The sequence below is a fragment of the Pelophylax lessonae genome (genome assembly GCF_965119305.1).
Source record: "Pelophylax lessonae genome assembly, chromosome: 2".
Lineage (NCBI taxonomy): Eukaryota > Metazoa > Chordata > Amphibia > Anura > Ranidae > Pelophylax > Pelophylax lessonae.
The window spans coordinates 436,254,383-436,281,020 of NC_138769.1; the positions used below are offsets into that span (position 1 = coordinate 436,254,383).

The following is a 26,638-nucleotide window of genomic DNA, read 5'->3' on the forward strand; positions in this document are numbered from 1 at the left end:
AGTGCTATAATAATGCACTGTTACTGTAAAAATGACACTGGCAGGGAAGGGGTTAACTTTATTAGTGATCAAGGGCTTAAGTGTGTCCCTAGGGGCGTGATTCTAACTGTCAAGGGGCTTGGCTTGTGATGTAACCACAGAGACATACGATCCTACATAGCAGGATCGTATAGTCTCTGCAGTTACACCAGGGAGAATGACAGGCGGCTTTGTTTACATTAGCCGCCTGCCTTTCTCGCTCTCCAGCGGGAGATCGTGAGTGGCCGGCGGACATCGGAGCCGCCGGTCACTCGCGCGGGTATGTCAGGAAACGAGCGGGGGCAGGAGCGCGCTAGAGGCTCGTAGGCGTGCGATGTACCGATACGTCGCTTTGCCCAGGAGGGGCTGACGGCAAGTGGTTAAGGTTAGCGGAAGGGATAGGATTACATGCATTAAGTCAGAAAAGCATACTTCCTGATCTGCATATTTGGACCAGGAAACTGACTACAAAAACATTAAAGCTCAATTAAGAATAATTTTGACAACCATACAAATAGTCTTTTGAAATTCATAATATCATCTCAATGTTAGCAATGTAAATCTTATTATTTACTCCTATAAAGTTCTCCTAAAATTTAGAAATCATAAAGGTACTTGGCAGTGAATTTTCATTTGCTGAAAATCTAAACACAATTGCTCGTTAGCTCTTTTAGTCTAGAGGCAGCTCAAAAAGTGTTACCTCTAGTGATCTACTAATGCAATGAAACCATGCTAAAATCAGCCTGTTCACTCAATTTACCCTGAAGAAAATCTGTAGTGATAGAAATAGAAATATTTTCTGAGTCATTTACCTTAAAAACACATGCAGATTAGAAAATCAAAGTCAAATCAGAACTCTTTTTTTTAAGGTCTGTGATTCAGAAAGTATTAACACCACAGGACCATCACAACAGCCTGGCTATGGTCATATTCAGATAAAGAGCTCAACAGTGACAGACTAACAACCTCCATATTCACTCAAGACAGGTGTCCCTTAATCCGAGTTCTCTGTAACCCACTGCAAGGGCAAAGAACCATAAAGTGCCACAGTGTACCTGAGACTATAAAGTATAACTTTATCTCTACCTCTTTTTTTTGTATAACCATTTGAAATTATACTTTTAAAGCAGGTTTGAATCCGTTGAATAGCTGTAAGAAACTTCTTATTACTGCTAAGGGTTTCCTTATGTGAAAGACATTAGGATGTCTACAATGTGTGTGTGTGGGATTTCCTCTACTACATCACAAACAGGGGTTACCAGATCACCAGATCTCCCACAAAAGGGACAAGGGGCACATGGTACATTGCAGCAACATTTGCCCGGAGCAAGTAGGATGTGCTCCCTTTATGAATGCCAAGACTCAAGTTTAAATTTTGACTCCAGCATTCTTTTAAAAACATAAACTTTTAGGATTGTAAGGAATTATTTAAAGTAAAAAACATTCATAACCTTCATAATATTAAAAAAAAATCCTGTTTCTATTTTGTCACTAGGGGAACAGAAGCACATATAAGGCTGTGCCTCTGTTTCTGGTCTTCCAGTGGGAAAACGTCAGTAGCTCACACAGGACACATTGCCCTACACAGCACCATTCTTACATACCCTCTACTTCTCATCACTGCCACAATCCACCTCCTGATTCTCTTTCCCCAGACACCACCAACAGCAGATGCTAGACTAAAAGCACATCACAATGGTCAGAGAATTCAGCAGCCTGGGCTTGAGAGAGATACTCTAGCTGCCCCTTACTCTGCTTAAAAATCAACTGCAATGTTTCTACTTTGCAAGTCCATGCCCACTTTCTAGGATCCCTGGAAGAAGATCACAAGCAGTGTAGCCTTTCAGGTCCCAATTATTTGCCCCTAGGCCCCTAAGGAAGTTCTAGGGAGCTTCCTGCCCATTGTTAGCACAGTGCTACTTCTCTGCCTACTCCCATCATGCAACTACCAACTGATTCCTTTTTATAAATCCCATCTCACTTCATCCTAGTCTTGGGTCATCTCTGCACACCTGCCCTCACCCCTACCCCTGCCATCCTGTCCATTCTCTTTATAACTACCTTTCACACACTTGCACCATACCAGTTCTTCCTCACAAAATTACCCCTCTCCATCCCCGTCCTGCTACCACTTTAGAAACCTGATCTAACACTGTGCCAAATTAGGATTCCCCTCTTACAAACATCTCTCCCAAGGCCTATTTTTTTTTTTCAAAAAGACATCCTTCCTAGCCCCTAACCCCCTCTGATGGATGTCCCTCCCCAGTTACCTCATTCCCTGCTCACAGTGGTTTCTGATGGACCAGACACTGAACAATCTCCTCTATCACAAAGACACTTTAGTCCTTGCCAACGCTGCTCCACAGTTTCTGCTCCACAATGCTTTGTAGCATCACTAAGTAATGAGGGAGCAATTTTGGGGAAACTTAATTTCACAGCAAACTGATTATTTTTTATCCAAAACAGTTGTAACAAATTTACCCTATAGTGGTCATACCCTCCACACTGCTCTCCTGCACACACTAACCATCATCATAACCTCTACACTCCTCTTCTGCACATACTACCCAATCTTGTCCCCTCGGCACTGCTCTCCTGCACATACTAGCCATCATCATAACCTCTACACTCCTCTTCTGCACATACTACCCAATCTTGTCCCCTCGGCACTGCTCTCCTGCACATACTAGCCACCATCATAACCACTTCACTCCTATTCTGCACATACTACCCAATCTTGTCCCCTCCACACTGCTCTCCTGCACATACTAGCCACCATCATAACCACTTCACTCCTATTCTGCACATACTACACAATCTTATCCGCTCCGCACTGCTCTCCGGCACATACTAGCCATCATCATAACCTCTACACTCCTCTTCTGCACATACCACCCAATCTTGTCCCTTCCGCACTGCTCTCCTGCACATACTAGCCACAATCATAACCACTACACTCCTCTTCTGCACATACTACCCAATCTTGTCCCCTCGGCACTGCTCTCCTGCACATACTAGCCACCATCATAACCTCTACACTCCTCTTCTGCACATACCACCCAATCTTGTCCCCTCGGCACTGCTCTCCTGCACATACTAGCCACCATCATAACCTCTACACTCCTCTTCTGCACATACTACCCAATCTTATCCCCTCCACACTGCTCTCCTGCACATACTAGCCACCATCATAACCACTTCACTCCTATTCTGCACATACTACCCAATCTTGTCCGCTCCGCACTGCTCTCCTGCACATACTAGCCATCATCATAACCTCTACACTCCTCTTCTGCACATACCACCCAATCTTGTCCCTTCCGCACTGCTCTCCTGCACATACTAGCCACAATCATAACCTCTACACTCCTCTTCTGCACATACTACCCACTCTTGTCCTCTTGGCACTGCTCTCCTGCACATACTAGCCATCATCATAACCTCTACACTCCTCACCTGCACATACTACCCAATCTTGTCCGCTCCGCACTGCTCTCCTGCACATACTAGCCACCATCATAACCTCTACACTCCTTTTCTGCACATACTACCCAATCTTGTCCGCTCCGCACTGCTCTCCTGCACATACTAGCCATCATCATAACCTCTACACTCCTCTTCTGCACATACTACCCACTCTTGTCCGCTCCGCACTGCTCTCCTGCACATACTAGCCACCATCATACCTTCTAGACTCCTCTTCTGCACATACTACCCAATCTTGTCCGCTCCGCACTGCTCTCCTGCACATACTAGCCACCATCATAACCTCTACACTCCTCTTCTGCACATACCACCCAATCTTGTCCCCTCGGCACTGCTCTACTGCACATACTAGCCACCATCATAACCTCTACACTCCTCTTCTGCACATACTACCCAATCTTATCCCCTCCACACTGCTCTCCTGCACATACTAGCCACCATCATAACCACTTCACTCCTATTCTGCACATACTACCCAATCTTGTCCGCTCCGCACTGCTCTCCTGCACATACTAGCCATCATCATAACCTCTACACTCCTCTTCTGCACATACCACCCAATCTTGTCCCTTCCGCACTGCTCTCCTGCACATACTAGCCACAATCATAACCTCTACACTCCTCTTCTGCACATACTACCCACTCTTGTCCTCTTGGCACTGCTCTCCTGCACATACTAGCCATCATCATAACCTCTACACTCCTCACCTGCACATACTACCCAATCTTGTCTGCTCCGCACTGCTCTCCTGCACATACTAGCCATCATCATAACCTCTACACTCCTCACCTGCACATACTACCCAATCTTGTCCGCTCCGCACTGCTCTCCTGCACATACTAGCCACCATCATAACCTCTACACTCCTTTTCTGCACATACTACCCAATCTTGTCCGCTCCGCACTGCTCTCCTGCACATACTAGCCATCATCATAACCTCTACACTCCTCTTCTGCACATACTACCCACTCTTGTCCGCTCCGCACTGCTCTCCTGCACATACTAGCCACCATCATACCTTCTAGACTCCTCTTCTGCACATACTACCCAATCTTGTCCGCTCCGCACTGCTCTCCTGCACATACTAGCCACCATCATAACCTCTACACTCCTCTTCTGCACATACTACCCACTCTTGTCCCCTCCACACTGCTCTCCTGCACATACTAGCCACAATAATAACCTCTACACTCCTCTTCTGCACATACTACCCAATCTTGTCCGTCTGCACTGCTCTCCTGCACATACCAGCCACCATCATAACCTCTACACTCCTCTTTTGCACATACTACCCACTCTTGTCCGCTCCGCACTGCTCTCCTGCACATACTAGCCACAATCATAACCACTACACTCCTATTCTGGACATACTACCCACTCTTGTTTCCTCCACACTCTTCTCCTGCACATACTAGCCACCATCATACCTTCTAGACTCCTCTTCTGCACATATTACCCACTCTTGTTCCCTCTGCACTGCTCTCTTGCACATATTGTCTGTATTATATTCTCTGCACTTTTCTCCTACACATAATAACCAAGTTTATACCCTTTGCACTTATCTCCCATATATATTGCCCACATATAGCCCTGGTTCTTACTGCTGCGACTACTCATGTGACTTGCTGTGACGCGCAAATCTAAAAAATTACATAACAAGTAAAAACACATTAATTTCAATAGGTGCCATCTTAATTGCTGAATATAGTCCCTGCACAACTTTTCTGAGTCTTCCTTGCAACATGAATGCCATAGACCGAGATGTTAAAATGCCAACAGTCGCATGGAAGTAGTTTCTTTGTCTTTGCGACTTTGGCTGCGACTTCAGAGGGTTTTGTAAGTTCAATAATAGGTGTCACACTCTGTTATTATGATTTTCCAAAGCTGCATTAAAGTCGCATTAAAGTCGCATTTAAGTCACATCAAGTCACAAGCAAGTCGCAATGCAAAGTCACACAGGAAGTCGCACGACTTTGAGATCGCAGCAGTGTGAACTGAGCCTTGTACTCTCTGGACTCTTGTCCTTCTCATACTGGCCACCATCATATCCTTCCCACTTCTCTCCTGCACAAAATATATTATTTGTAATTTGCTCACCCTTGCCTCTTCTGGAACGGGCATACTTTTGCTAGCACAAATAAAAACATTTTAAAATTTTTAAATAATCCTCAAGGTTTGATACTAACAATAGATGGGTAGATTTCCATTGAGAACATTGAGACAATTGCTTATCTCAAGTACACTGCATTAATGCTGGAGCACGCTGTAATGTATTATTGGTAGCAGGATATTTTTTTTCATTGAAAGGCTTGCTTTAGAAAGCACACATTGGGGGAGGTTTTCTAAAACTGATGCATTCAAAATCTGGTGCAGCTGTGTATGGTAGCCAATAAACTTCTAACTTCAGCTCGTTCAATTAATTTTGGACAATGAAACCTGGAAGCTGATTGGTTTCTGTGCAGAGTTGCACCAGATTTTGCACTTTCCAGTTTCAGTACATCAACCCCATTGTCACATAGGAAAAACCCTCCACTTTTTTTTTATCTCTGTCTGATTGTTTCAAGTGATGCTCAAGTCAAGTTTATTTCTTGCCGATCTGAAATGTATGGATGCCCTTAGGCTTTGAAAAAGCTGTTACTGGAAATATTAAATATACATTTGTGAATTGAGTTACTTCCATTGTAAGTTGTAGTTTTTTTTTTTCTTTTTTTTTGTCAGCTGGTTCTGCAAGCTTTATTTTTCATGTGAGTACAATAAGCAGCGCCAGAAGTTGCTACAGAAAACTCTCTGTCACACAGCATTCCCTTCTATGAATACTATTTTCTACCTGGATTCATTGCACAGTTGTAGGAAATGTAATACCAGCCAAGCCATATGAACAATCTGATGCATGTGCTGAGAACGAAAGATGTGATAACAATGCATATTTTTGTAAGTAAAATATGGAGGGGGGGGGGGGGGGGGTAGACATATGTTAGCATTCTCTGTGCAATTTTAGAGCAAAAATAACTCCAGTGCGGTACTATTTAATACTGTTAAACAATTAAACTTTGCAGTAGAAAATATTAAGCAGTAAGGTCTGGTAACAGCTTTCATACCTTTTGGTCTGTTGTACTAATTTACTATATTGCAAAATGTGAAACTTATTTCAGTCCCGCAGACAGGGCCAGCGATACCTATAGGCGAGGTAGGCGCCAGTCTATAGCGCACACCAGCCGGGGGTGGCCCAGGCCGCCCACCCACCCATTCCTATATATATACACTGACACCTTCTCACTGTGCTCTGATCAGCGCTCTCTAAGCCAGCTTGGTTGTCTTAGCTCAGCGATTGGGGGGTTGGGGCGAGCTGCCGGTGATCATGCTCATGTGCGGGCCTATAGGTGATCGCAGTTGCAGAGTCCTGCCTCTCTGCCTGGCAGGCGCTGTGTCTCCTCGTTGTGACAGTCTGGCAGAGCAGATGGAAGACAAAAATGGCTGGCTGCTGTTCGGCATAACAAAAAGGGGCATTTAGGAGGCTGCAGGGTTGTTGCCTGAAGACATTGGCTACTGAGAACTGGACTAAGTTTTAGAGCTGCAGATGCACTTAGGAGTAAGGAGCTCTAGTGATATCCAACACTTCACTTAATTTGAAGGTCCATTCCACTCCCCCAGGAATCTCCTGATGCATGTTATAATGTTTTGTTTTTTTGTAATTACCTTTTCTGAAGTCTTAAAGCGGTAGTAAACCACACTTTTTGTTTTTAAATCCCCTGCAAGACCATGCATAATGTGCTAGTATACATTGCATAGTACATTATGATATACTTACCTTAGAACAAAGCTCTTCCCCCAGTCTTCCTTCCAGGTTCACATGCTGCAGCCATCTGACTGGCTGCGCAGTGATGACATCACCCCTGTGCATGACTGACTCACCATACACTGCTCACTGACTGGTTGTCTTCAACACATACTGTTCACTGACTGTCTGTCCTCGCCACACACTACTTACTGACTGGCTGTCCTCACCGCACACTGGACTCAGGGAGTGCTAAATGTTCATGGGTTAGAGCAGGGGTAGTGAATCAAAATTGAAGGAGGTCCGGTCGCAAAAAAAAATTTCCGCCCGAGGGCCGAATCACAAGTCTGTAAAATGAAAGATTGTACATGTCTTCTTTCCCTTTTTTTTTTTTTTTTTTGGTGCAAGACGCATTTTTCTTACTGTTTCCTCCACACACTCTGGTAATACTCTGTAAATGTCCCCAATTGTGTTCCTCCTTACATCAGGTGCCCCTACCAGAGTAATTCATTACATTTGGTGACCCCCATGAATCAGTTGCCACCGTCAGAGTACCCTCTTATATAAGGTTTCCCCATCAGATTGCCCCTTTACATCAGGTATTCCCGTCAAAGTGCCCACTTGCATCAGGTTTCTTCATCAGAAGGCCCCCTTACATCTGGTGTCTCCCATCAGGGTGCCCCCTTACATCATTCGTCCACATTAGAGTGCCCCCTTACATTAGGTGCCATCATCAGAGTGCCCCTTTAAATCAGGTGTCCCCATCAAATCAGGTGTGCCCCATCACAGTGCCCCTTTACATCAGGTGTCCCCCATCACATCAGATGTGCCCATCAGAGTGCCCCTTAACATAATATGTGCCCATCAGTGTGCCCCCTTAACAAATGTGCCCATCAGCATGCCCTTTTACCAAAAAATGTGTCCATCGGCATGCCCCTTATTTTATGTTAAGGGGCACTCTGATGGGTACATTTATATTAAGGGGCACTCTGATGGGTACATTTATATTAGGAGCACTCTGATGAACACATTGTGTTATGCCCATCAGAGAAAACCTTACAATAAATGTGCCCATCAGTGTGCCCTTTAGCGTAAAATGTGGCCATCAGAGTGCCCCTTAACATTAATGAAGAGTGAACATTAACACTCTGATGAGCACATTTTCTCCTAAGAGGCACACTGATGGGCACATTTAATGTAAGGTTCACTCTGATGGGCACAACAAAATGTGCCCATCAGAGTGCCCCTTAACATAAAATGTTCCCATCAGAGACCCCTTAACAAAAAAAATGTCCATTAGAGTGCCCTTTGTTTTATGTAAATGTTCACACTAATGGGCATATTTTATGTTAAGAGACACACTGCTGGGCACATTTTGTTGTGCCCATCAGAGTGAACCTTACATTAAATGTGCCCATCAGTGTGCCCCTTAACCACTTGCCGACCGCCGCACGACTATCTACGTGGGCGGTCAGCCCCTCACAGGCAAAGTGACGTAGGTCTACGTCGCTCGCCTGTGAGGGTTTAGGGAGCGAGCGCGCGCCGCCGGAGGCGCGCTCCCGCTCCCGCGTGGTCACGGACCCCCCCGCGCGCGTGACCGGCGGACCCGATCGCCGCCGGCCACTCTGCGATCGGCGGGGGAGAGGGAGATAGTCAGGCAGCTTGTGTAAACAAGCTGCCTGTCATTCTCCTCTCTGTATGAGAGCTGATCACATGGATCTACTATGTAGATCCATTGATCACTCTGCATACAGTTGAAGCCACAGCCAATCACAGTTAGAATCACGCCCCTAGGGACACACACAGCCCCTCCCTCTCAAATAAAGTTAACCCCTTCACTACCAGTGCATTTTTACAGTAACAGTGCATATGTATAGCACTGATTACTGTAGAAATGTCACTGGTAACCCCAAAAGTGTCAAAAATGTCAGTCAAGGGTCCGATCTGTCCGCCGCAATGTCGCAGTACCGCAAAAAAAATCGCAGATCGCCGCCATTACGCGTTAAAAAAAAAAACAACAAAAATGACAAAAATCTTTCCCTTTGTTAGTAAACGCAATAACTTTTGCGCAAACCAATCAAAATACGCTTTTTGCGATTTTTTTTACCAAACATAGGTAGCATAAAACAAATTGGCCGAAAATATTAAAAAATTTTGATTTTTACATTTTTTTTTGGGGGAATTTCATATAAAAAAAAGGGAAAAATATTGCTATTTTTGCAAAATTTACGCTCTTTTTTTGTTTATAGCGCGTGATCAAAAAATCGCACAGGTGATCAAATACCACCAAAAGAAAGCTCTGTTTGTGGGAAAAAAAGGACGCCAAATTCGTTTCGGTACAGCGTCGCACGACCGCGCAATTGTCCGTTAAAGTCACGCAGTGCCGAATCGCAAAATGCCCTCTGGTCGTTTAGCAGCCAAATCCTCCGGGGCTTAAGTGGTTAAGAGTAAATGTGCCCATCATCGTGCCCCTGTAAACACCCCACATACCTTGAGACAGGCAGGGAGCGGGAGCCAGCAGAGGTAACAAGTTACACCGAGGCTTCGAGAGCTGTGACGGGAGTCCTGAAGGAGGCGGGGCACGCATATCACATCGGACCTCGCTCCTGGCTGAGTGAGAGAGGAAGAGATGACAAGCAGCAGGGGGCGGGAACATCACGTCATGTCTCACCTCAGGGACCGGCCGGGAGCCATGAGAGTAAACAGCAGGGGGCGGGCCGCACACGCAATGTCATTGTTTGCTGGGACGTTTGTGGTCTCAGCAACCAATGACTGTGGAGTGGGGATGTGTGGCACTGTACATTGGCGGCCTGACGGTCCAGGCAGAAGCGTCGCTCAGTCCGTGTTTGGCCCGCGGGCCGCCATTTAATGACGGCTGAGTTAGAGGGTGCAAATTACTTGTCTTGCCCTGGGCACTGACAACCCACACTATGCCACTGTAAATACTACCCTAGCCTATCTATATACTACCCTAGCCTGTCCATATACTACTCTAGCCTGCCCATATACTACAATAGCCTGCCCATATACTACTCTAGCCTGTCCATATACCTGCGGACCACGACTGGCATGAGGAAGCGAGCTGGTGCCGCCACTATTTGTCTTCAGGCTGGGTCCAGAGACGCAGGTGCAGGCCTGCGGACCACAGCTAAAGAAATAGGTGGAGAGGCCCCTCAAAAATCTCCACCCTTGCCACCTTCACCGTATACATGGGCAGGGCAAAGGAGGGTGGAGTCAGGGGAGGTGCCTATGGGGGGCGGCAAAAAAGGTTTTGCCTAGGGTTTAAAAACCCCTTGCACCAGCCCTGCCTGCAGATATGATCATAAAACTAGCCAGAGGCTAAGCAAAGAGGGCAATGTTGGCTAACTGATATCTGTTTACTAAAGACAATTAGACTGTGCACTTTGCAAGTGCAATTGTACTTATTTTCCCCAGAGCTTAGAGAATGTTTCCATAAAGCTGAACTGGACTTTCAGTTCAAAATGATTAAACAGAGATGCATCAAAAATATGCGGTTTAATGTCCTACACTTTGGGGTTTGACCGATTACAGGCAAATAGGTTTCTCACTTTGCAAGGAAATTTACCCTAAAGCTTAGTGATTGTGGTGATGTTTTGTTTTGCAAAGACTACCCTATCCTGTGCAAGATAAATACAAAAACAGCAAATGTTTGGATGATAGAAGTCAGCAGAGGTTCATCTCATTCAATATAATATAATAAGCTCTGATGCAAATGAACTTGCTTACAAAGTGAACAACCTGTTTGCCTTTAGTAAATCAGCCCTTTTGCTTTCTTTCTAGAGCATATCTGAGTAGAAAAGCCTATTCCCCGCCAGCATCCTGCAGAGAATGACCCTTGGTTTCTATGGGGAAGCAGTGATCCCTCTGCAGAGGTCCAAACGATCCTCCAAATCAAGGCCAGGACACTGTAATCAGCAGGAAGCATGATTTTTGTTGATTGCAGAGCTATAGGTCTGACTCATTAGTGGGTGTTTTAGATCTCTGCAGAGAAACCACTGCTTCCCCACAGATCAATACTCAGGCTGTATCTGCTTTAGAAAGAAAATAAACTGTAAGATTGTTTAACACCTTTTGTTTTGATACCCCTCAGATGTAATGTATTTAGCAGATTCGTTTTGACTTTCTGGTCATGCCTTAAGGGAATGGAGACCCATGGGGGATGATTGCATAAACCAGTATATCTATATTAAAATCCGATACATAAAAACATTTGAGTGAACTCAGATGTACAGTGCAGAGCCTGCTTTAACATAGTCATCCACAAATAGGATATAAATGAAGGAAAATATGTATGCATTTACTCAATGAGCCTTCTACTAGCTCTGTAACTTTCTACAACAAAATGCAGTCTCATTCATCAAAGCATCTGCAATAATAACTGTCTACCTTGCCCCACAACAACACTTATTCTCCCTTTCATTCTGCAACTGTCATTTTCCAATACAGTTACAATGACGGGGTGGTATAGTGAATTACAGACAATTCTTTGTTTAGATTGGTAAATGAGACACACTGTCTAAAAGCTATTCAGGTCACTGGGCATGGCGCATATGCCATTGCTGGAGTGTCAATGTCAGCAAAGACAGCAGCTGACCACTGGGGACATTTGTGTAGTAGCGGAAAACAGGGCAGCAGAGTTTATAAAGATCTGACAGAAATAAGAGTAATATTCACTGCTGCTTATATTTGTAGTACACCAGAATTCAAAAACTGAAGGATTATCATTAAAGTATAACTAAAGGAAAAACATTTTTTTTTTGTTTTGGAAAGAGTGGAGAGGGAATAGAACCCCTTTCAGTATTTATTGCTGTCTGTACCCTTGTTAGGGAGATTCTCCCTCTCTATTTGTCCTGTTTACCATTATCATCAGTGGCGGCTGGTGCTCAAAATTTTTGGGTGGGCGCAAAAAGAAAAATGTAATAGGTATTGCTTTGCGGCAAAAACGCGGTAAAAAATTGCGTGACTTTGAGGTCATGGTACAGACAAGGCACAGGTGATGGCATAGGCATGGCACAGGTGATGGTACAGGCATGGCACAGGCATGGCACAGGTGATGGTATAGGCATGGCACAGGTGATGGTATAGGCAGGGCACAGGTGATGGTATAGGCATGGCACAGGTGATGGTATAGGCATGGCACAGGTGATGGTACAGGCATGGCACAGGTGATGGTATAGGCATGGCACAGGTGATGGTATAGGCATGGCACAGGCATGGCACAGGTGATGGTATAGGCATGGCACCGGTGATGGTATAGGCATGGCACAGGTGATGGTATAGGCATGGCACAGGTGATGGTATAGGCGGCATGGCACAGGTGATGGTATAGACGGCATGGTACAGGTGATGGTATAGGCGGCATGGTACAGGTGATGGTATAAGCGGCATGGTACAGGTGATGGTATAGGCGGCATGGTACAGGTGATGGTATAGGCGGCATGGTACAGGTGATGGTATAGGCATTGTACAGGTGAGGGCACAGGTCGGCTTCAATCACTTACCTGCTCTCCTCCTGGGCTGCCTGCGAGACGTCCACAGTGCTGCTCCTCTCCTCGAGTCCTGTTCTTCTGATGGCGGCGGGATTCCGGGAACCGTCCACGGCGCTGCTCGTCTCGTCCTCTTCAGTCTTCTGGTCTTCCAATCGGTCCGGGCGGCGGGAAGGAGATCGCGCGGTGACGGTGCGTGACTGACGCACGCACCGGCACCGCTCCCATTGCGACGTCAGCAATCGAATGTCCTGGATGATGATTGGTCCAGGCTGGAGACTGGACCAATCACAGCCAGGATATCACAAAAGTGGGGGTGTCCTAGCGCTATGACCTGCGCCCAGGTTACGCCCCCAGAAGGCAGCCAGTCGGCGCCTCTTCTGGGTCGTAAACCCCCCCCCCCCATAGCCACCACATAGGCCGGCGAACGCCATTTTTTTTTTAAACTTTATTGTTCTTTTTGTAATTTTTTTTTTCCTTTTTTTTAGGGGGGGCGGCGCCCTGGCGCCCCCTATGCACAGGCCGCCACTGATTATCATTGAAAATGAACAAAAAGGAAAATCCCAAATTTTGGGTTGTCCGCAGAAAAGAAACTTGGAAGAAATCTTCCAATGGGGGCACTAGTTCTGGTGAAATGGGAGTCCCCATGGGATTCCCTTAATCTTCAGGGATTTTCTCTCACTTCCTGTTTGACTATGGGACAGAAAGTGAAGGTAAATCTCCGCAATGGGACACAGATGGGGACATTTTTTTTTACAGGGCTTATACCCTCCTTTACTAAAAAAAAAAGTTTTGTGCTACTTTAACCACTTTAAGACTGGAAGGATTTACCCCCTTCCTGACCAGGCCATATTTTGCAATTCGGCACTGCGTTACTTTAACGGACAATTGCGTGGTCGTGCAATGCTGTTCTTAATTAAGCTTTCTTTTGGTGGTATTTGATCACCTGTGCGAATTTTTATTTTTTGCACTATAAACTAAAACTAAGAAAATTCTGAAAAAAAATTAATTTTTCACATTCTGCTATATAACGTTCCAAAAAAAAATTAAATTTTTTAACATTTTAGGCCAATTTGTTTTCTGCTACATATTTTTTGGTAAAAAAAAATCGCAATAAGCGTATTTAGATTGGTTTGTGCAAAAGTTATCACGTCTACTAACTTTGGTAAAGATTTATGTAATTTTTATTGTTTTTTTTTTTTACTAGTAATGGCGGCAATCTGCGATTTTTTGCGGGACTGCAACATTGCGGCAGACAGATCGGATCCCTAACTGACATTTTTTATACTTTTGGGGGGACCAGTGACATTACTACAGTAATCAGTGCTAAAAATATGCACTGTTACTGTAATAATGATAGGGAAGGGGTTAAAAATGTGGGTGATCAAGGGGTTAAATGTGTACCTAGGGGCGTGTTTCTAACTGTGGGGGGGGGCAGGGCTTGTGAAATCACCACAGAGATCTGTGTTCCTATATAGCAGGATCACAGGAGCTCTGTCATCATTTCAGGGAGAAGAACGGTCAGCTGTGTTTCTCTCTCAGCGGGGTGTCAGGCAGCAATCGGAGCTAATCCAAACAAATATTTCAGCCAAGCACTCACTCGACAGAGAAAGACTGGCGTGCTGTTCTCCTCAGACAGGGGACTCCAAAACGGGTGCATGAAAGAAAGGAAAAGGAGGGCTCTGAGGAAGGGAGCTTGACTCCCGAAATGCGTTAGCTGTCGCAATTTCCAGGACATGTTCCAACATACGTGTGACGGGAATTTGTAACACGATTTCTATTCTTCATGTTTGTGAGTATGCATTCAGCATTTTATTAATTTATTTTAAACAGTACCACGGGTAATGCACTAGGTGTTTGGGCCTCCTTTTCCTTTCTTTCAAGCAATCGGAGCTGCCTGCCTGCTGCCTCAGCTTCCCCGCCGACGAGCGGGGCCGTGAGCGCGCCGGAGGCAGCGCGCGCTCGCCCCCTAGCTGCCTGCGCTCGACGGACATATAGCTACGTCGGTTTGCCCAGGAGCGGCTGCCTGCTGCAGTATAACTGCGGCAGTGGTCGTTAGCGGTTAAGGAATCTTTAAGAGAATAGCCTTCAAAGTTACGCAAAGGATCCATTCGTCAGAATCAGCAGAGACCCACACAAAGTGCATCATCAAACATATGTTTGAATAAAACTTCAGGCTTAAGATGATCAGTGTCTCTTCCCCTCTGCTACCTTTATGCTACATTCACACTTGTGCGACTTTGGACACATTGGAGTTGATTTACTAAAAGCAAATAGACTATGCACTCTGCAAAGTGCAGTTGCACTCTGCATGAGCAGTTGCTCCAGAGCTTAGTAAATGAGCAGAAGTCCTGCTGACTTCCATCATCCAGTCATTTAAATCTTTGCAACCTAAAGCATTTATTACTTCAAAACATCATATTCCTGAAATGTGCCTGCTGTACTATGTACTTGTATGGGAAAGTATCCTGTTCTATTTGTATTGCTTCCTTTGTGTGAGATCCCTGGTGATCCTGCCAGTCTCTGCTTTCCTATTAAAAACTGACCACACTAAGCAGGAGAGCACAGCCTGGTCAGTTCTCTAGCTATGCTTGGAACTCAGTGTACTCCCCTTTCAATGATCAGACTTTTCGTGACACGCCCCCGCTGCACAGTCATCCACAGGGAAGCTCAGTTTGCTGCTGCTTCTCCTCCCCCTAGCTCTTGTGCAGCTGAGAACAGAGGGAATGTGATCACCTAAAAAAGGGAAAAAAGGTATTTATAATGTATTTTTATATCTATACACAAATGTTTTGCCTTTCATTTCTATTTTAAACTGAATGGGTTGTTTTACAAGGTGATTGATTACGATCACTTTAAAATCGCATTAACCGCTTGCCGACTGCGCACAGTATATTTACTGCGGCAGTCGGCCCCGGCCAGGCAGAGTGACGTAGGTCTACGTCGCTCGCCTGTCACTCCTTCCAGAGCCAATAGCGGGCGGGCGCGCGCCCGCCGAGGCGCGCGCCCGCCTCGGCTCGTTCACGGAGGAGTGCGGGAGTGTGACTGGCGGACCCGATGTCCGCCGGTCACACTACGATCGCCGCTACAGCGGGAGAAAGACAGAGCGGCTTGTGTAAACAAGCCACCTGTCAGTTCTCCCTGTGTAAAAGTGAAGATCAAACAGTTCTACTATGTAGAACTGTTGATCTTTGTTTTTACACTAGTAGACCTGTCCCTACACAGTTAGAATCACGCCCCTAGGACACACTTAACCCCTCCCTGTCCAATACTGTTAACCCCTTCCCTGCCAGTGTCATTTTTGCAGTAACAGTGCATATGTATAGCACTGATTACTGCAGTAATGTCACTGGTACCCCCAAAAGTGTCAAAAATGTCAGTCAAGGGTCCGATCTGTCCGCCGCAATGTCGCAGTACCGCAAAAAAAATCGCAGATCGCCGCCATTACTCGTTAAAAAAAAAAACACCAAAAATGACAAAAATCTTTCCCTTTGTTAGTAAACGCGATAACTTTTGCGCAAACCAATCAAAATACGCTTTTTGCGATTTTTTTTACCAAACATAGGTAGCGTAAAACAAATTGGCCGAAAATTTTAAAAAATTTTGATTTTTACATTTTTTTTTGGGGGAATTTCATATAAAAAAAAGTGAAAAATATTGTTGTTTTGGCAAAAATTACGCTCTTTTTTTGTTTATAGCGCGTGATCAAAAAATCGCACAGGTGATCAAATACCACCAAAAGAAAGCTCTGTTTGTGGGAAAAAAAGGACGTGAAATTCGTTTAGGTACAGCGTCGCACGACCGCGCGATTGTCCGTTAAAGTCACGCAGTAAAAAATCGCAAAATAACCCCTGGTCTTTTAGCAGGAAAATCCTCCGGTGGTAAAGTGGTTAAAATCACACTCAAAATTTAGTTAGTTTGGAGTTGCACAAGTGTGAAGGGAGCCTTAAGCTGCAAAATATGTTATTTATTTTCTATTGGGTTTCTTTTGAATCAGAAATGTACAACAATTGGGGTAATCAGTCTCAAAATGTAAATAAATACTAGATGATATGGATGTGAATATTGGTAGCACTAAACAGAGAAAGTAAGTTAGATGTATTTAACCACTTAAGCCCCGGAGGATTTGGCTGCTAAAGGACCAGGGGTTTTTTTGCGATTTTTTACTGCGTGACTTTAACGGACAATTGCGCGGTCGTGCGACGCTGTACCTAAACGAATTTGACGTCCTTTTTTTCCCACAAACAGAGCTTTCTTTTGGTGGTATTTGATCACCTGTGCGATTTTTTGATCACGCGCTATAAACAAAAAAAGAGCGTAAATTTTGCAAAAATAACAATATTTTTCACATTTTTTTATATGAAATTCCCCAAAAAAAAAGTAAAAATCAAAATTTTTTAACATTTTTCGGCCAATTTGTTTTATGCTACCTATGTTTGGTAAAAAAAATCGCAAAAAGCGTATTTTGATTGGTTTGCGCAAAAGTTATCGCGTTTACTAACAAAGGGAAAGATTTTTGTCATTTTTGGTGTTTTTTTTTTTAACGCGTAATGGCGGCGATCTGCGATTTTTTTTTCGGTACTGCAACATTGCGGCGGACAGATCGGACCCTTGACTGACATTTTTGACACTTTTGGGGTTACCAGTGACATTACTGCAGTAATCAGTGCTATACATATGCACTGTTACTGCAAAAATGACACTGGCAGGGAAGGGGTTAACTTTATTGGACAGGGAGGGGTTAAGTGTGTCCTAGGGGCGTGCTTCTAACTGTGTAGGGACATTCCTATTGGTGTAAAAGCAAAGATCCACCGTTCTACATAGTAGAACGGACAGATCTTCACTTTTACACAGGGAGAACTGACAGGCAGCTTGTTTACACAAGCCGCTCTGTCTTTCTCCCTTCACAGGAGCGATCGCAGTGTGACTGGCGGACATCGAGTCCGCCGGTCACACGCACTGACTTGCCTGTGAACGAGCCGCGGCGGGCGCGCGCCTCGGCGGGCGCGCGCCCGCCCGCGATAGGCTCGCAAGTCAGTGACAGGCGAGTGACGTACCGATACGTCACTCTGCCTGGCCGGGGCTGACCGCGGCAGTATATAGTCGTGCGGCGGTCGGCAACCGGTTAAATGGTATTACAGTAAACCCCCTTCTATTGCGGGGGTTACGTTCTGGACCCAGTCGCGAAAAGTTAAAATCCACGAAATAGAAAAACCCTATTAAAATGCATCGTAGGCATGTTTTTTTTACTGTCCCTGTACGTGTAAAAGAATTTTAAGGTCTTTAAACACACTTTTAAAACAATAGAAACTCATTTAAACACATAAAAGATACTGAGAGACATAGCAAGAGCTATGGAAAACACAAAAATATTTCATTTGTAATGATTTATATAGTAAAATAACATTACAAAAAAAAACGCAATATACCGGGACCGCAAAAACTGAACCGCGATGGAGCGGGGTTTACTGTATACTTGATGTATTCTATATTTGTTTCTGTCTTTTTAGACACAATATAGAAATAAGCACAGCCCTGATGCTTTTCCCATTTATAAAGTTACAGAAGCAGGACAAACCATTTACTTTGTCAATAACAACATTCCAAACAGAAATATAAGATAAAACTGGTCTTAGATCTGTGATAATGCAATTTTATTATTTTTACTGTAAGGTTCTTGGGGGAAAAATATCTTGTTGAGTTCAACCCTCATCAGTGATAATTAAGTTTGACAGTGTGGGTTCTGCAGTAATTCACAAACCTGTACTTTATGCATCAGCATTGCTTATTATTCTAATTAAAGTGGAACATTGTGCCCTCGCCAGTCATTAGTGGGTTTTCATTCTGTAACTGACATTTGGAGAAATTAAAACGGGGGAGTTCATGTGAAGTCCAGAGGCATCCATGTTAAAATTAGCTTTGCCATGGCAACAGTCTTCAACAATTATCAAGAAATGATGTAGTTTCTTTTTCTGTTTTTCTTTTTTTTTTATTTCTTTCTTTAATTGATACAAAAAATGCAATGTGGTCCAGGAGAGATTTAGACATTGAGATGGACAAGAAAGGTTTTGAGTGTTCAGGAAAGAAAAAAAAAAAAAAACAGGTAAATTCTAAGACTGTAAAAAAAAAAAAAAAAAAATTACTAGGTGTTCACAGTGTAGAGGATATAGTGTAAGAGCTATTTGTCTCTGCACATTATCTCAAGGAGGATCATATCTGTACAGTTATGTGTTGACTGCAGTACTGGAGAATACCATATCCTTGAAAATAAGGCTATGACTTGAAAAAATAAGTGTTATAACAAAAAGTGCCTATGAGTTATTTTGTAATTTATACAGTATATACTGTATATTTCAATACATATGTATAATATATAGAGAGAGTAATGGTCTCTGTACACCAAACTGGTTGAGGGGCTTTTGTAGATAAAACAGGATTTAAAAATATATATCTCAAAATTAAAAATCTGTAGGGTGCCCAGCAAATCAATGGGACACAGTTTCAAAAAAGTTAAAGTGCCTGAGAAGTCGCGCTAGTGTGAATGGGGACTTAAAGTGTATTTCCACTTTTGCATTTAAATTTGGGAAAGCCCTACTAGATGTGTTCCCCCTATTCACACAGCATACCTAAACAATAAATTGAAAAAATATTTCTTGCCTTTTTAGCTGTTTGTTTGGAGTATACATAGGACACAAAAGGCAACTTCTATTGCTTTGAATAAAGGACAATTTACAGCTAGGGAACAAAAGTGAGGCACAGCTTTTTTTTTTTTTTTGTTCGCAAACTTTTATTAAGTGGAAAATGGTGGTACAAAGAAAGCACAGTTATATAGATAATAAAAAAAAAAAAAAACACAAAATATTCTGATATATACTGTATATCCTGGTACAAATAAAGTGGATAAGACTGATGAAGCCATAAAATAGTTGACAGACATGTAAAAAATGTATTGCAAGATGTGTAAGGCTCGGTTCACACTGCCATGACTTAGGATCTGACTTGTGAGACCACAAGTTGCGTGACATGTGAAATCCCATGTTAGTCAATGAGAGCTGTCTTAATTAGCACAACTGAAGTCGCTCCGACAAGTTTCCTGTACTACTTCAAGGCGACTTGTGCCCATAGACTTTAATGGATCTGATCTTCATCTATATTGATGTGATTTAGATCTGACATTACAGGAAGATTACCCAGGCATTCCCTGAATGTCACTTCAAAGTCACTTCAAAGTCGCATCAAGTCATCGAAATCAAGTCACTAGCAAATCACCAGGAAGTTGCTTGGCAAAGTCACACCCTAAGTCACGCAACTTTTAGGCTGCAGCAGTGTGAACGGAGCCTCAAAGATAAGGCAAATGGCCGTAACAAAAACACTATTGTCAATGTAAAATGCCAATGTCCACATAGGAAGATATGGGCAGATTGTACAATAAATAAATAAGAACTCAAAAAAAGAAGAAAAAGGTTTAATAGAAAGAACGAGGAAATCAAAGAAAGATATTACAATGGTCATACCAAAGATCCCATTTAGTATTGTGATACATCATAAAAAATTGAATCATTTTTCCATTCGGCAAATGGAGTCTACTCTTATTTTAATTTGTGTAATAGGAACAAAGGGAGCTTTTCCAATGCTTGGCTATAACCCAATGCATTGAAACACAAGCAATATACTGTAGATATGAGGGATAAAAATCTCTGGAGTGGGAGCAAAAAAGTAAACAAATAGCTAGGATTACCAGCTATACATGAAAAAAAATCCTCCAATTTACACCAGATAGGAGAAATTTTCTCACATTCCCATAAAATATTGGGAAAAAGAGCCCAGGGATGGGTATCTTCTAAAACAAATAGCTGAAACTGATGGGATAATAGAATGTAGTTTAGCAGGGTTAAAGTACCATGGTGGTAAAAAATGTTATCGCAGTCTGACGGATTCTGATTGGCCTAGTACATTTCCAAAGATTAACAATGCATTCTTCCCATTCTTCTGTAGAGAGAGCAATGTCACAATCAGATTCCCATTTGTTCATGTATAAGAGCTTATCTTGGGGGTCCGTACTCGCTAATTGATCACAAATCACTGAGACAAGACCTCGTCCCCTAAGTGTTTTATGACATAGATGTTCATAAAATGTTGGGTTTGTAACCTCAGTTGTCTTAAAGTGAGTAGTGTACAAATGTCGATTTGGAAAAACCAGAACTGTTGGCAACGTTTTTTTTAAAAGGGGCATTAACATACAATGGGTAAGCCAGGCCTGGAAATTTTTGAACTTTTGTTAGGACATTAGATTAGTCATCTAATATACAAGTGATAATAAAATAATTTTTGTCCCCTATGTGTTATAAATAAAGTTTTAGTGAAAGTAAAATTAAAAAGTAAATGTCCAAAAATAAAGTTACACCCAAGCACTTAACAACCCCTCAAAAACCTTTTTGAGCCCACCCTGCCCCCAACTGCATGCACACATAAATGTAAACGTACCAGTTGGGGGCACCTATGTATGATAATATCACTTTTGCAACACAGGTAACATATCACCATGCATGCAGGAATGAAAGCAATAATTGTAGGGCCAATTTTTTTATAGTTAACTTTAAAATGATGACCCGTAGGAGCTTTTAAAATATTTGGCACCAAAGTGTGTTGTTGGTTTGTAACCACACGTAAATTTAAAGCTTGACATGTTGGGTTTCTATTTATTCAGCACAACACCATCTTCTATATTTTACCAAAAAACAAACTGGGTTATATATTACATTTTTGTGCCTTAACCTCCCTGGCGGTATTCTCGAGTGTGGCTCGGGGTGGAATTTCAATGCCATTAGCGGTAACCCCGAGCTACACTCAGGTTACCCCCAAGGAGAAGTCGATGGATCCTGGAAGAGGTTACTTACCTTTTCCCCAGCATCCCGCTATGTATTCCGGGCAGTGTACAGTAGCCGGATCTTCCACCTAATGCTCTGAGCCCCGGCTCCCGTTCCCTGCGAGCGCCGCGTCGCAGCGGGGGTGGAACCGGCTGCAAATTCAAAAAGTAAAACACACAATCACACTGATATATTGTAATCCTATTGGATTACATTACTAAATAAAATAAATTGACCTTAGTTTGCCCCCCAGTGCCCTTGCCTGCAGTTTTACTGTACATATATATATATATATATATATATATATATATATATATATATATATATATATATTATATATATATATATATATATATATATTTATATATATATATATATATTTTAACTTATTTATAGTTATTTATTATAATATAATTCATGATTTTGTGTTTCAAACTTTATCATACCCGAGATGTTATAAAGAAGAACGCGCAGTAAAAAAAAAAAATCATATGTAAATAGTTGGTTTGGGCTGCTCGTTCTTAAGAATTACATGCAAAATAATTTACTGCTTTCAGCACCTAAAATCTGAAATAATCATACCGCCAGGGAGGTTAAATAACTTAACTGCATATTTTTACTGAAATTTTGCACTTGATAAACCATTGCACAAATATTGTTTAACATAAAAACTGTATCTACCACTATTTCTATTCTCCAGAGTCTCTACTTTCAGAAAAATATATATCTTTCGGAGGTTTTTTATCAATCTTTAGACCTTAAATTATCTATTTTTAATGTGTACAAAAAAAAAAAAAAACATTTATGGCAGTGAAGGGGTTAAAGAGGTTGTAAACCCACTTTTTTTACATTTACCTATAGGTAAGCCTATATTAAGGCTTACCTATAGGTGCTATAAATATCTCCTAAACATGCAGCGTTTGGGAGATATTTACAATGCATGCAGCCGATGATGTCATTGGCGCATGCGCTCTGAAGAAACGGCCACCCGTGCTGTTCCTTCAGAACCCTATGCCGTGAACCCTCTGCTGTAATCGCGCCTCCGGCCAATCAGATGGCCGGAGGACGCGAACAAGGAAGCAGGGTGGCCGGACATGTGGGCCACCCTGTTGCTGAGTGGGTGACACTTCGGGGGCTTCGTTTTTAGGTAAGTATTTCATAATGAGCTATTATGTGGTGCATACTAGCTCATTATGCCTTTGTCTTTACAGGTTTTTTTTTTCTCATTTTTTTTACGTGCATTTACTTCCTCTTTAAGGTGTACGTTTAGTAAACTGAGATAAGCCGAGATCTGGATGATCACGGCTTGTCTCAGAGCATTGCCGGTTTAAATTACTGAGAAGAGTAGTGGAGAACATAGTCTTCTCTTCTCATCTCAGTACACAAACGGCTTGCATTCACTGCAATAGAAATGGCCAGTTTAGTAACACATAATGTCACCTGATCACTGTGCTTCTCTTTGAAGATCTCCTCTTCCTGCTTCTCCAGCTCAGAGGTGGAGAATCAGGGGGAGAAGCTGTGTGATTAGAGGGAAAAGACTTCCCATATATCAGCACCAGTGGGTTCAAAATGAATGTATATATTGTATGTATGTATGTGTGTTTGTGGGTGTATGTATGTGTGTATATATATATATATATATATATATATATATATACCGGTGTGTGTGTATATATATATATATATATATATATATATATATATACTGTATGTATGTATATATGTATATATACTGTGCATGTGTGTGTGTGTATAGATATGTTTTCATGTGTCAGAACATGTCATTATGAGTTCTTTTAAACTTTAGTCTCACTTTTTAAACTTTGGGGCGGCTGTAATCTCACAATATCTCGTGAGATTACAGGCAGTCCACCCAGTTATACACAGATCTGGGCAGTTCTCAGAGAAAAAAATTCTCCTCTGATCACCCTGTGAGAAGTGAAGTTCTCCGCCTTCTAAACTGGGTGCCAGAGGAGATATTTTTTCTCTGAGAACTGCCGAGAAGTGAACTGAGAGAAAACTTCTCAGTTTGCTAAACGTACACCTTAGTTATTAAAAAAGGAAGCTTTTAGAATGATTTAGATCATTCTGAAAACTTGCATAGATTGCAGATTGGTTTACTTAAGCTTTATACAATTTCCGATTAGAATAGAATGGTTCTGAAACCCACATACTTATACAAAGAGCTACCAGGAGGAGCAATGAAATATAACCATTAAAAAAATACAACTATTTTTTTTTTTTACACACTTGACTTGGCAAGTCCTGTGAGTGCATTGATCTCAGCTACATTATGTGAAAAAAGCTGGCACTAAAAGGCTTCGTATACAAAAGTGCTAATTGCTCTTGATTTGTATCACACTTAGCTGCATCATAATTATAATGTATTTCTTCCCAGTGAGCAACCCAACCAGGACAGCTTGCGACAATCTGCATCAATGCAAAGCTAAAGCCATTGACTTTGGATAAGCTTCTGCATCTTAAAGTGTATTTCCTCTTTGGCAGCCAAATTGGGATAACATTTACTTTGTATTTGTTACATGTTATCATTTACATAGCATAATTAAAAAAAAAAAAAAAAACGACTGCTTATCCTTTACTTTCTCCTTTTGAAGTTTTCTTCTGCTATGCAGAGGGGGTTGGGGAATTAATGTTTAGTATAATTAACCCTGCCTGTACTATGCTGCCAGATCCCATTATCAACTGTAAACTAGATTTGCTTTCTGTTCTAACAAAAGGTTAAAAAGTGAGTGAGTTTCTCTGATTTCAAACTATTCAGAATAGCTTACAGTCTGCCTGAGGCCGGCTCCAAAAACACCTAGAAAGCTAAGAGGTATTTTTTTATTATTATTTTTAGGTATGCTGGGTGGATTTGGGAATACCTAACAAACATATAGTGGATTTTTTTGAAATTTGACTGCAAAATTGGAAATACAAGTCTCAACAGTAGGTCATCGACGTACTATGATTATGAGCCTTGTAAGAACATTACAGTATGGCCAGATGGAAGCAAATAGGTAGAACTGGTTGGATAACGATGATTGTTCCAAATATATAATGTACAAAGGAAATCACATTCAGACTATTCAAAACTCACAGCCCAAGAGCTTATGGATCACAGAGAAATGGTATTCAAATTACAACATTAGGACCATGATTTCAGGTTAACTGATACGAATGTAGTGCACTTTATCAATTGCAGTTTAAGGCTAAGGTTTTTTAACTTAATGTATTCTCTTGATGCAACCCCCCTGCCCCCCCCTCCCCAAATACCTACCTGAGCCCAACCTCAATCCAGTCCTGCTCTCTCTCCCTTCTCACTGGTCTCAGTGAGAGCAGCATGAGCCAATAAAATCCAGTAATGAGGAGAGGGGCGGGGCCAAGCCACACTGTATGTATCAATAGACGCACACAGTGCAGCTCAAGATTAAGCCTGCACGAGTATCCCCCTAGCAAGCAGCTGAAGGCAAGAGGAGCCAGGAGCGCCGACGGAGGGGGGGCAGCATAGGAGGATTAGGGCTGCGCTGTGCAAAACCATTAAACAGAGCAGGTAACTATAACATTTTCAGTATTTAAAAAAAAAAAAAGATCCTTTACAATCACTAAGTGTTTTATGTTTTGCATTCCTTTTTTTTTTTTCATTTCATATTAAATTAAAAACATATTTCATTCAAGTCATCAAATGACCTTTAAATTTAGCATTAGTATCACCTTCCTTACAACAGACACATTTCCTTTTTTTTCTTCCTTTTATGAGAAATCTACTGAGGATTTGTTTGATGCTATCTAGATAGTATATCAAGGATATTATGGGTAATGCATAAGCTCATTCTCTACCTGACTTTATAAAGCTTGAAACAAGATTGTTGGTGTGGAACAACAGCTGTGTAGAACTGCGGTAATAAAATTTCATGGAAATTCTCACACATCATTTTAATTAATTTTACCCTCAAAACTTTATGTACAAGGCATATGTGACCTTGATATTGTTTGACTGATGTTGTTCACTAAGGCAATCATCACTGTTATAAAGTATAAGAGTAAGCTTAGGCCCTTTGTCTTGGATTGCACTTTGTTGAGCCGTGCATCCTCCAAACGTCCTTGAAACACTGAAAAGTGTTTGCAGAGTATCAGTAAACACGGCATTATTTGGGTACGCATGGTCATTTTGTCAAATACAGGTTATTACGAAACCTTTGTATGCAAGTCACATATATCATCAGAATCTGTCATCAATAACAGTGTTTGGTTTTGTAACAGCTCACTCCTTGGATATATATCATGTTTTCTAGGAGTTTGCCAGTATCTAGATCATGCTGGCAGATTTCTCAGCCTGTTCTAAGCCTTTCTGTTTGGACAAGCTTACTCTGAACTTGCTAAGAAATCCTGCAGTCGGCCATAGGGCCTTTTCCAAAAAAATCAAAAAGGCAAAAAAATATATCTTTTAACCACTTCTGGACCGAGCTAATTTCTGACATATGTTGTTTACAAGTTAAAATCTGCATTTTTAGCTTAAAAAAATTACTTAGAACCCCCAAACATTACATATATTTTTAGCAAAGACTCTGGAGAATAAAATAGCGGTCGTTGCAATATTTTTTGTCATGCGGTATTTGCACAGCGGTCTTTCAAATGCCATTTTATGGGGGGAAAAAATACATTTAACTGCATTTTAAAAAAAACTAAACAGTAAAGTTAGCCCTTTTTTTTGTTTATTGTGAAAGATGATGCCATGCAGAGTAAATAGATACCTAACATGTTACAGTTTAAAATTGCACACACCTGCGGAATGGCGACAAACTACTGTACATAAAAATCTCCATAGGCGACGCTTTAAAAATTTTTAACGGTTACCAGTTTAGAGTTACAGAGTAGCTCTTTTTTTTTAATTATTGCTCTTGCTCTGGCGATCGCAGGGATAGTTCACATGTGTGGTTTGAACAGCGCTTTCATTTTCAGGCGCAACTTATGCATGCGTTTTCT

At 42.2% G+C, this 26,638-nt stretch overlaps 1 protein-coding gene across 1 annotated transcript in view; it reads left to right on the forward strand.

Moving 5' to 3' along the window:
• DMD (dystrophin) overlaps positions 1-26,638 on the forward strand; it is a 3,625,631-nt gene that overhangs the window by 3,088,985 nt on the left and 510,008 nt on the right. The gene's annotated exons all lie outside the window — the stretch shown is intronic.